At 48.8% G+C, this 12,683-nt stretch overlaps 1 protein-coding gene across 2 annotated transcripts in view; it reads right to left on the reverse strand.

The window, feature by feature from the left end:
• LOC307240470 (serine/threonine-protein kinase PAK 3) overlaps nucleotides 1–7,977 on the reverse strand; it is a 30,510-nt gene extending 22,533 nt beyond the window's left edge. For both annotated transcript variants that reach the window (XM_080014261.1, XM_080014260.1), the window contains exon 1: nucleotides 7,818–7,977. The gene's annotated coding sequence lies outside the window, so the exon portion shown is untranslated. The remainder of the gene's footprint in view (nucleotides 1–7,817) is intronic.
• Between the last annotated feature and the right edge of the window lie 4,706 nt (nucleotides 7,978–12,683).

Here is a 12,683-nt window from a genome sequence, read left to right on the forward strand (position 1 = left end):
TGTTTATCCATATTATTACTATCATAATGATTTTAAAAAAAAGCTTGTCGATCCGAGCCGTTTTCGGCTGCCCGAACACAGCCCGCCCAACCTAGACACCAACCGGGGATGTTTTCTGGTTTCTCCTCCATAAAATATTAATCTATCCGCCAAGAGCAGGCATTTCGCCTTCTCTTTCAAACATTAATGCCGAATTTGAATGGCTAAGGCTGGAGGAGGCTCTAATCTCGAGCCCCCGGCAGCCCAGCGATGGCTCCGCAGTGGGGGAGGGCTGGGCGAGCGCGTCTGATTAGGACCGTCTCTGTTTGCCCCGGCTTTGGCCGCGCCTCTTTGAAAGGACGCTGATTACTTGGACGGGGTGGACGGCCAGGAGACACCCGGGGATGAAGGCGGCAGGGCCCCCGAAACCGGGAGAACAAAATGGTAACATTTTGATATGTTGATAATGATAATGTTCAGAGCGACCGCATGTAAGAGGAAGGAAATGAAACAACAGCTGGAGAGAGAGACAGAGAGAGAGAGAGAGGGCACAGATTAATCTAATAATGTTATAACCACCGCACTTTACTTCAAGATAAAACTTTAAAAGGACTAAACCGGTGTTATACCGAGTTTTAACACGTTTACCAGTCGGCACATTTTACATTATCGCATGTGCAAGAAAAATGCAACAATTGCATTTTGGTAATGCTTGGTATGCTTGGTAATTCATAACTATAAAAGGAATCTCTGTACGTATCTACGTCCCTGGACCATCTCGACGACAGCTCATCTGCTCTACTCCACACTCGGCGGGCGCTCGCCGGGGACCCCAGGGCGTGCGGTGAACAATTTTTCGACACGCGGCACGTGTAAAATATAATACAGTTTCAATAAACGGTGAACAGCGAGTTTGGCGCAGACACGCACAATTAACAAACTTTGAATAAACATGCGAAAGGCAGGTTTATCCAAAAGTGTGCATCGGTTACTCCCCCCCCCCCCGTGAGAAGGAGTGTATCTCCCCGGCGCCCCCCTCCCCCCCACCGCGACTCGCCGCGGCTTTCGGGAACGGGCATGTTTCGAACAGGCGCCGCACCGGCGTAACCAACGGATCATCATTTTTTTTCCCTCTTTTATATTTTCATAAACAAGCTCTTGCCTTTTTCCCCCCCTCACATGATTTGCTCGTACACCCCAGAATGTTTTCCAGCTAGTGATGATAAAACGATTCCCCGGGTGGATGTGCGGCCCACAGCGTCGGCACAAGACCACTCAGCAATTTTCGAGCGCCCAGAATGTTCCCAGAAAAAAAAAAATATATATATATATATAAATATATTCTGGCTTGGGTGATGTCAGAGACTCCTCTTCCTGTAAAAGACTCTCCGGGAGATACACTCCAGAGACGGCTGCTATCATCTGTATTTCTCTCCTCGTTTTTGCAAAACAAATTTTGTGCCGGCGAACAGAGCGCGGGGTCTGGGTTTGTTCCCCGACCGCAGGGGTTTATCTCGCCGACCGCGCCGCCAAATTTCTCTGAGGCCGGACCTGTCCCGCGGGGGTGAGAGCGCACGCTTTCAGACTTTTTTGACATGGTCCCTATTTCGGCGTTGGGGGAAAGTTGAACGAAAACGGCAGCAATTTTAAAGTATCTCCCGGAACCGCTCACACGTATTTTTTGTCGAAGATAATTTTTCTGTATTTTGTAGCTGCACATTTCCGTTTGCCAAGGCAGGCGCACCGTGGTTTTGACAAACAAAATATGTAAAAATAAAGCGCCTGAAATATTGATTTAATATGTGTTACCATAGTACCGCACAATACCTCAATATCTTTAATTATATTTTGGGAGATGACTACTGGCGCTTCACACGCAAGAAATATTTAAATCATTATTAATGTGGATATTATAACAAAGCGGGTAGAGGTTGTTATTAGAAGAGCTACAACGCTGCACTACTTTACTTTGACGCAACCTTAAAGAAAACATTTAACATTAACACAATAATCAAAATGCATATCACAATATCGATGTCATTAGTGACAAATCGCCCTGCCGCTGGCTAGGACCTGGAGATCGTTTTAAAGTACGTTTGTTTTCACCACGAGGTTTGGATTTTCCGAAAAACCTGCGAACTATTGCACCGCGAGCCTTAGACGGGTCAGCGAACAGTCGAGGGTGTGAGGCCGGCCGAGCAACTGTTGTGCACGCGCTCCCACTGTCCCTCCCACACAGAGAGAAGAAACAGCCTCACCCTCGATCCAACTGGTAATATCAATCTAACTGTTGCAAGATTGTGACCAGGCTGCTTACAAAAAAAATAAATTATATATATATATATATATATATATATATATATATATTGTATATCACCGATTTAATGCCAGCAGGTTCCTCCATGAAAAGCTGCATGAAGCAGCTATAGTTCTGCCTTTTATTTTTTTGGAACCTGGACTTTTTTCGACCTTTTATTGCCCTGACAACTAAAAGTAATTCTTCTCAGGGCAGGGCTGTCAGATTGCTGCTTGTGACCTCGTGCATCATCTTCACTTCCCTTTTCCTGGGCACCATTTTAAATACGATTGCGTAACTTATAGCCACTCTCGAGACTCGGCCTGACTGCACGCAGCGTTTCGTCTCCCATCGCTGTCAACGAGCGCAGACGGGTTCAAGCTCGACAGGCCGCCCCCGCGTGACCTCGGCTAACTCATGACCCCGAGGAAAACCCTGATCATCACAAACACAATCACATGTAAGTAACACCCCCCCCCCCTGCACGCACACATGCACACACACTCACACACACCTTAATTTGCATATCATATTTTTCCCCGTTTCTGTTGCAATATGTAAATGCTGTACATTATTTATTATATTGCAGTGCCCTGCTGTCTATGTCTTGGTATTCTAGAAATAGTCTGCTGCTTGCTTGGCCAGGTCTCTCTTTTAAAAAAGATGGAAGGTAAAATAAATAAGCAAATAAGCAAATAAATAAATAAATAGGCAAATATTTAAATAAATAAACAAATAAACAAATAGATACATTAAAAAATTGTAAATAAATAGGTGAATAAATTAATTAATTAACAACTGAGTAAATAAATGTGTGAATAAATAAACAAAAATAACTAAACAAACAAACAAATCTACTAACAATTAAATTAGGTTCATTATTATTTGCTATATCTTACTGGACTCTCGAAAGGCTTTTCCGTCTACACCGCTCCGAAGCATGTAATTAATAACATTACATTACGGCAGACGCTTTTGTCCAAAACGACTTACAATAACTATTTTGTCACAGTATCAAACCACTGTATCTCACCGTCACCGCCAAACAGAAATATGTCGATTTGTTTTTGTTACTGCCCCTCATTAAATCTTATTAAAGAGCCTGACACAATCCAGTGCCAATGCCCTGCGCTGGTCACGCCTGACACTTCATGTCGATGCAGAGGAACCCGAGCGACGCTCCACCAGGACCAGCTCTGTGGTTTCCACACTCGCAGACGGATAAACACACACAGTCGCTCACGTGAGCAAACCCCGTTCTACACAGCAACAGGCATCAAGTGGGAAGATTACGGAGAGAGAGCTGTGTCAATGTGTCAGTGTGTTGAGCATTCCCTCTCTCCCTTTCGCTCTCCCTTGCCCCCCCCCCTCTTTAAAACAGAATGGCCAGATGGCTTCCAATCCTACATGCTAATCCAGATCACACAGACTGTAGCTCTCACACACCTACCACCAGACTACTGCCCTGTGCCTCAACACATGCTTGTGTGCGCGCACGCGCACACACACACACACACACACACACACACACACACACACACACACACACACACACACACACACACACACACACACACACACACACACACACACACACACACACACACACACACACACCCCCACACCCCCCCCCCCCCCAAGTGTGAGACTGACGGACATTTACGAACTGGTGACAAGGGCACTAAACAGTCACTAAATCACTCGCTCTCCCCCTAAACTGACTCACCCTTAAACAGTGTGTACAGTAGTTCCTAAACAGATGGAGGCCTATTTGTATCTCCTGCGTGTCCTCATATCATGTTACAGGCAGCCCGGCTCGCAGGCTGCAGGCTGCAGGCCCAGAGACGGCTCCGCGTCCAAAGCCTTTGTTAGCCGAGTTGAGGTAAGAGTAGCCTTGTGTGTTGGGTTACAGTGACCTACAAGGGAAAAAATGGGGAAGCCCAAAACTGCATGCAAATGCGCACGCGGACGGCGCACGCACGCACACGCACGCACGCACACACGCACACACACACTTTTTGTCTAATATCTGACATGAACAGAATCATTATTACATTATTACATTTCACTGCATATATGTATGGAAGTATGTATATGTATGTGACAAATAAAAATCTTGAATCTTGAATCATAATCATCGTTATTGTGTGAAAAAAAATCCCACCACATTTCCATACTGCTCATTTCAGTTGGTACTACGACTACAGCAGATCATCTGCCGAAAAACTCTAAAATTAATTTGAAATAGAGTACGTATTAGTATCTACGTTGTACCTAGTCAGTGTGTGTCCCTCTGGTTGACTTCTGCCATAACTAGTCGAGGTTGTAAATCCGGAGTTCAGCAGGTAAAAACTCCACTCCGTGATTTCGAGCCCACCGTGTGGATTTTCCTAATGACAGTGCCGTCGGACACCCAGAGGGGCATGAGTGCACCGGAGCAGCAGAAACATGGAAACAGGACTTTTACTTTCTGAAGCTGGGTTTTTCAGCCTCCGATAACCGGTATGACTTCCACCGCTATCCCTCTCCCCCCGCTTCTCTCCATCACCCTGAACATCCATATTGTCATGGCTGTGTTACAATATCGGTATCCTGATACGAGGCTCGACATCTCCCCTGGGATTTCGGCCGTCCTAATATCGTGATGTCGTTAAGTGTTGCCTTTAAGGCTGCGTTAAAGTAAAGTCATTTTCTGATCATCGTAGGCTGTTCCAGCTGTTCTAATCAACGCCGCTACCTGCACGATTGGAATACCCACATCACGTAATGTTTTTTTTTTTTGTTTTTTTTCTTCCCCTCCGATATTACTTATGTGCAAATATATTCTAAAAGCGCCGACAGGCATCCCCAAAACGTTGTCAAATGATCAGGCTCGAGGTTGTTCGTCAAACCATATTGTGATGTTTCATCTGGTCGGTATCGCCCTGCCTCACTGGAACATATGGCGGCGTGTTATCCGGTCCAAACGACACGCCGTCTATGGTAATGGGAGCTGTGGAGGAGCACCGTGACCTTGAATTCTCATGACCACCCCGGCTTCAACCTTTTCGGGACGCACTGATACAAAGCCAACGTCGGGCATCGGCGACACGACAAACATGTCTGCGTATGCATTTTCCCTAAAGCGCTCAAACGCACCTAGAGCCGATACCGGCGTAGCGTGGCCTAGTTGCACTGAACCATTCAATCCAATCGAAGCGGGAAAAAGAAAACACACACATACAAAGGAAAGCCATGGGGCTGTTGGTCACATTATCTGTGTATATGCAAGTATCCAAAAGTGAGTACCGGAAGGGAAATGGACGTCGCTTATGTCCAATATTCCATCAGATTAAGTCCATTTTAGAGCTGAGGAATAACTCTTATTTTTTTTTGTCATATGGAAAACAATTTCAACATTACATCTCCTCGACTCCAGAGAGGCATCCATCTGCGCGCTTTGCAGAGTTGGGCGCAAGAAAACGTTTGAGTCAAGGTGAAACACATCACTGAGCGACACCACTGAGGGCGAGGACCACGGAAACTAGTGAAAGTTGTGAGATCGTGGGCGTCACAACAGCTGGAAGAAAGGTCATTTTTTAAAAGGGAGAAATGAATTGAAATGAAAGAGGAATGAGGCAAGACCCGTTATCAAGAAAGGGGAAGCCAGCCGCTTGTCGCCCCATTTCCAAAACGGATTTCATTCGACTGAGCAGAGTTTTCGACGGTTCCGCCGCCCCGTCGAAAGGGCGGACACACGGGATGTTATAGTCACTGTAATAAATCAGCTGGTGCGAAAAGGCCAAAAGCATTTCAAGGTCTCAAGCGAAGGGCCGATGGGGTCCGCCGCGCCGGGCTCACGCCCCGGCGTGTTTGTTGAGGCTATCAAGCGCGCGCGACACCCCGCGAAGCGCAAAGAGTTTGGACACTGCACCGTGCAGGCGTTGAGTCTGTGTCGTAACTACTAAAAGTACATCAGTTCTTCTCGTCGGCTTGGAAATGGCTACGCTGAATCCTTCCGTAGGGCTTTTGTGTGTTTTCCACCAGCCTCGGCCCTACGTTGTCACAACCTCTCCGCTCCACCTATACGGATCAAAACGGACATTTAAACATAATCGTTACGGAAACGCTGGGGAGGGGCCATCGGATTTACATGCAGGTACAAGGCCGAATTAATGTGTTGGGACATGAAGTCGGATTGCAACGTTGTTACCGTCGGTGGGTGACGGGTGCATACGCATCACTTCCCTCGCGGCACCTACAGCCACCCCTCCCCCAGCCCCTCCACCCCCACCCTCCCTCCGCCGCCCCCCGGGACGACTTTCCAGCATCGCTCCCAGAGAGGCGGCCGGCCAGACAACTAGTCCGCCCCCGATGGCCGAGCGGCTCCTCGCAAAAAAACCCCCAAAAAACGGAAAGACGGACCTGGCTCCCCGGGCGGCTCCCACGACCGCGGCGGGGGGGGGGGGGGGGGGGGACGCGGGGCGGCCGATGCCCGCCTCCCCCTCCCTCCCTCCCTCCCTCCGCTGACGGAAGACTCCTGAGGCAGGGCCGCTCAGCTCCCACAGGACCCGTCCCCACCCCCACACCGAACCCCGGTGAAGTCAGGTGACCAGATGTTGTATATCTTCTGACACTGAAACAGCCACACACACACACACACACACACACACGATGAAACCAGGGGACGGGCTCGTCTTGAGTCCGTGTGTGTGTGTGTGTGTGTGTGTGTGTATGTGGAAGGAAAGAACATAATAAGAATCTATGGAGAGACAAAGGAGCATCCAGCAGCATAATAACCATCCACCACTCCCCCACCCCATAGTGTGCACAGCTCAGCTCCATCCGTCCGCCAGCCTCGGGTCCATCCACGGACCCAAAATAGCATTTTGCTCCTTTTTGTTCCAGTGCTGCCACTGCAGCTGCTCCAACCCCCCCCCCCCCAACCAACCCCACCACACACACGCACACGCACGCGCACGCGCGAAAGGTTCGACTCTCTCCTCAGAGTCGCTTCCAAACGAGACACTCAGTACAGAGTCGTTCCGTCCCGTTGGGCCCCGTGTTGTCAATGGATTTCTCGCAAGGAATCATTTCGTTCCGTCGCCATGATCCGTTTTCGGCGGAGCGCGAAAGTGTCAGAAACGAGTCGAGTCCAGCGCCAGTCGCGCCGGACGCCCCCGACTCGGGTCCGCGCGCGCGCGCCTCTCGTTGGCGCTCCGCGGGCCCGTGAAGCCGCAGAACCGGCGCAGCCCCGGGGCCGCTCACGAGACGCGTTCTGCGCGAGCGGGTCGCTCTTGGGTCCCGCGTCGCCGACAGACGCACCGTCACGTGCACACGCGCTGACACACACGCACGCACACAGGCTCCAGTTTTGAGCGCGGCGCCGCACCGTCAATGGGGATGGACGCCTTCTGCGGAGCGCCGGGGAGCCGCGCGGCACGCACGGGAGCGGCGGGATGCGGATGGAAGCCTCGTCCACGCCAGTGCATCCAGCTCATCCGACGCGGGCATCCATTTTCCGCCTCCGACGTCCCCTCCTCCCCTCCCCGCATTTAATTACCTGAAATGTGTCTTGGCATTCTCTCGCTCGGTGTGACGCCTTTGGGCCCGCAGTTCCGGGAGACTCATCGCCAAACGCGCGGGTCCTACTGGCAGTTTGCGGGCAGGGTTGCCATTCTCCCGTCGGACCAGTTCCCGACCCTGGAAGCAGCGAGGCTGGCGGCGGCGGCGGCGGCGGCGGCGGCGGCTGGACGCTTCACTGGCTGCTCGCTGTTCCCTAGCCCGTGACGTCATCCGCCCCGTCCCGCCCCATTGGCCGACGGGGATGAATATTAACGAGGGCGGCGCGTCCGCGGGGAGGAGGGCGGGGCGGCGGCAGACGTTGGTCTGCCGTTTGTCGGTCAAACCGGCTCGTCGGGAAGCCGGTGAAGGAGTCGTTTATTATCAGGATGTGTAGATAATAGAATCCGTATCGTAACTCAGCAAAATGCATCCTTTACATTTTTTTTTTTATATTTTAAATATCCTTTTTTATAAAAAAAAAATGCTGTATATCACATTGACTCGACTACAATAGAATATGAATATGTCAGCGTATGCAAAAAAGAATTGGGAGGTGATTCCCCAACTCAATCAATCAACCAATAAATCAATCTTTACTGTCATGGTTGGGAAATTTGTTGCGCAGTCAGGTAAAAAACAACGAAAAAAAAAAACACAGGGCAGACAATACAGGACAGGACGCCTTATAATAATACAAATAAATAAACATAAAACCCGGAGACTGTATCTAAAAAAAAAACCCCCACACAAATAAAACATTAGACCAAACATCTAAAACAAAAAACAAAACAAAACAAACAAGCTTCTTCCTTTTATTTTATTTGTTGTTTTTTTTTCCCAGCGTTTCTATTTATCTTTACACGACTGCGGCGTCTAACGCCACAAGCGCTGAGGCGCCGGGACCGTCAAAAGGGCTCGAAATCCAAGGCGACAAGCGGAGACCGCGGCCGGTCCCGCGTCGCAGTCGAATAAAGAGAAACACAAGACAATTCCAAAACGTCAACCTCGACCGCGCGGCGCGCAGCTCGGGCGACGACGTCGAACGGAAAACTCCCCCGGTTTGCCCTCGTTTGCCTATGATGTCATCCTTTGCCTCGCGCTCACCTGCGATTGGCCGAGCGGCCCCGCGGCTCGCGCTCCTGGCCCGGGAGGAGGGGGCCCGAATCACGGAGGGTTGCCGTGGCAACCCCGGATGTCGACTCCCGGTCGGCGGGCGACGTGGCTCTTCTGCGCCGGCACGGACGCCACGGACTAAAGAAATAAAATAAAATAAAAATTATGAATAATAGATAAAAAGAAAAACCTTTCAAGATACAATCAAGCAGGTAACAGAGTAGTCAGCAGTTAGTAGTTAATTACAGATATACTACGGGTGTATTTGAGAGCACCGAATGCGAATGGCAATTGAGATTTAAAATAATAATGATTAGATATTGGCATTATAAGTAGTAAGACACCCAGCCAAGTCAAAGAAATCCCATTCGATTTTTCTCAGCTCTTCTCTCGGATTCCACGCGGTTAAGGGGAGTTATATTCGCACAATTATATTGTATATATATAATATATACAATATATCCCTCCCTCCCTCCCCGTGGTTCCCGACCGGCCCCCGCCAAAACGCACAAACAGGGTCAGCACCGTCGCACGCGCAATGAAGCGACGGCGACGCCTGAAAGGCCCTCTCATCCAAGTTACCACGCGTGAAACCCGAACCTGCGCCCCCCGCAGCCACCGTAGTCAGATCCGGGCGAGCGGCGAGAGCGGCCCCCTGCTCCGCGGGCGATCCCGTGGAAGTGACAGTGGCGTCCCGCGTTTAAGTTCAAACCACCCGCGAGGGGGTTTCTTCCCCGACCTCCCACCGAAGGAACGGGAGGGTCAGCGGCGAAAGCGCGAAGGCGAGACGGCCCAGCACAGAATACACGTGCGCCGCCGAAGCGCCTCCTTGACCTCACCGCCTCCTTGACCTCACCGCCTCCTTGACCTCACCGCCTCCCGCGGTCATGATGGATCCTGCGACGCGATCACGCCTCCTCCCGCTCTTTCGACCGGATCGCGCCACAACTGCGGCTTTCCAATTCGTTCCCCGCAATCTATTCTTTCTGGTCAATGATCCATTTGCCCTCAGCGGCAGCGTCGGACATTTCGGGCAAGAGTGCGTGGTAAACTAGCCTGACCTTCACTGTGACGGACGGCCGCTACAAACCTGTCTCTCCCTTCACAATGAAGAGGGGGAAATGTTTATGAGGACTATATATACAGTATATATGTATATATATATATATATATATATTTTTTTTTTTTACATCCATAAACTTAATTCAAGCACAGTTTAGTGTTTATAATTCATGCAGGCTTTTGCAGAAGATTAGTGCAAGCTTTGATGGCGAGCTGACAGCACAGCCTATAGCTGCAGTTGGAGAGAACGGGATTTATCATTAACCCCGGGCTGCCTGTCAAGCTATCAGGTTTATGTTTTATGTCGTGAATCAGCGGAGCTCAGCGCTGACATCCTGTAATGAACCCCGCCTTGCGCATTTTAAAACGTGGGAGAAACAAAAAAAAAATCCTTCGGCATCGTTGGATAATGACAATATTCCGGGTTTTGTTCTGAAACGATATAAAATAACAAGGCAGGACATTATCAACTCATTTTACGGTGGTATAGATGAATGCTTCCGGGGCCCGGTGCTTTCCTTCTTGTTTTCTTTGCTTTCCGGCGTAAAATATCCTCGAAAATCATACGGTATTATGCGATGCAGCTGGACTGTACGATGCTGTGTCATTTGCAGTCCCCTGGTCCGGCAATCTGTTGATATTATTTCCTCATTTCCAAAGCATGCTGACGAAAGCTGACCCATATCTTACCGTGGCTCCTCCCAAGATTCTGGGCGTCCTCGCCCGATTGGTTGGTTCTTCCAAACATTTCGGACCCCTCAAACTTTTGACTTTCTCAAAGTCACGATGATGTCGTGTTTCTGTCAGGTGCTCCACAGTTTATAAACAATTTATAGACAGGTGCTTATTTTCAACTTGACAGACTGTGATTATATAACCCTTTTTTCTATCGGCAGCGACTAAATTTGGCCCTCGTAGGTTTTAACAGTCCACATGCGTACACCGACGAACCAATCACAGTGAATTAATTTGAATTATTACTCACTAAAATTGCGGCGCCACACACCGCGCCCTATTGAAGCAGCCGACCCCTCCTGCCCTGCCTGCTTAGCTGTGTTGCTGCGCTCCCTCCACCTCCACCTGTTGGGCTCCGCCCTTCTATCCACGGTGGGGATCCGAGCTCATCACTCCTATATTTCTAGCTCACTAGGTAGGTTCACTTTTATGTTAATGTTTATGTTCATGTTCATGTTCATGATTATGTCTGCTGTGCACCTCGCAGGGAGGGATGAGCGGCAGAGCCCAGGCGCCAACCTCAAACGGCGCAAAATAAGTGAGGATCGTTTCGACACAAATCCAAGAGTTGTTTCTCAGAAATTATACAATAAAAAGATAAGCTAACACTTTATTAATCCCCGGAGGGAAATTCAAGTGGCAAAAACAGTGCAGTCAAGAAAGAGATATCATATTATAATCACATAAGAAATAACTTATGTAAACATTTATCCACGCAAAGTTAAAAGGGAATTACTTACATTACTTGTGTTATAAAATGTAGTACTACTAATAAGACTAAACATATGATTTGACAGGACAAATAAAAATAACACTTCTTCACTCGCCTACAATTGTACGTACGATCAAAGACTCTGGATTTTAGGGAATTTGCCGTAAGGATCTAAACGGAAAAGAAGAACGGCGTCGTCACTTTTGGACACATTAAGTGCGTGGATGCTCTGCACCAAATAAGATTTAATCAGGCAAAAAAAACTCCTGTGGGTCACACATAGAAGAGGATTGGTCTCGCTCATCCACGCTGCGCTTAAGCATTTCACATGTTTTCACAGATATAATCAGGCATAAACAGACCAGCTTTTCTTCAGTCCCTCCTCGGGATTTCTTTATTTTTAGCCCTTTTAAAAGGATGTGTGACTATCAACATTTCGAGAGGAATATTTATACCGACAAATAAACAGAAACACTCAAATCCCCAAACCTTCCTAAAATCCCGTCGTGGAATAGAAAACTCGAGACGCGTCAAGATATCTTTGTAAGTGTGATCATACTAGTTTATTTACTGACAGCCCTTTCCACAAATACAGTCATACAAAGGAGTATTCTCCTTAAACACGCCACCGCACCGTGCCTCACATGGTTAATAGTTATACACGACAAATACAGAATTTATAAAACACACAACTATGAATTCAAATGTGAAAATGCAATTTTTACTTTCGGTGTGACCTTAATGACCCTGCAGCACATTGTCCGTGCTGGAGGCGGCGGCGCAGGTAGGATCGGCAAATACGACTCCCCGCTTTGACTCCTAACGCTGTCTGTAACACCACGGGTCAGAACCTCCCCCCGAAGGATGAACAACGCCACGGAGGGATGAACCCGCTCGTGTCCGCTCTACGGGCTCGGCGTATGCATTTAATGTATGATACGCTGGCATCCTCCCCCCTGCTCACTTGCCTGCTCTCAATCAGCCCTGTGTCAATATTAATCAGTGCATGGTGGGCACGCATAAGAGCGCCCGTGAGCCTGCAGGAGGCCCAACAATACAAAGACCCTATCCATGACAGCGCTGCTCCCAACAAGCCCCTCCCACTGACAGCTGGCTTATTGTGAGTTGGGCCACTGAAGCCGCCTTGTTTCCCTTCAGACAGTTCAATAACTAATCTCAATACAGCCGGCAGCAGGTTTTTTTTTTTTTTTTTTTTTTTTTTAAGTTAAGCTTCAAAAATGT

This window comes from Zeus faber (assembly GCF_960531495.2).
Source record: "Zeus faber genome assembly, chromosome: 14".
In the NCBI taxonomy this organism is placed as follows: Eukaryota; Metazoa; Chordata; class Actinopteri; order Zeiformes; family Zeidae; genus Zeus; species Zeus faber.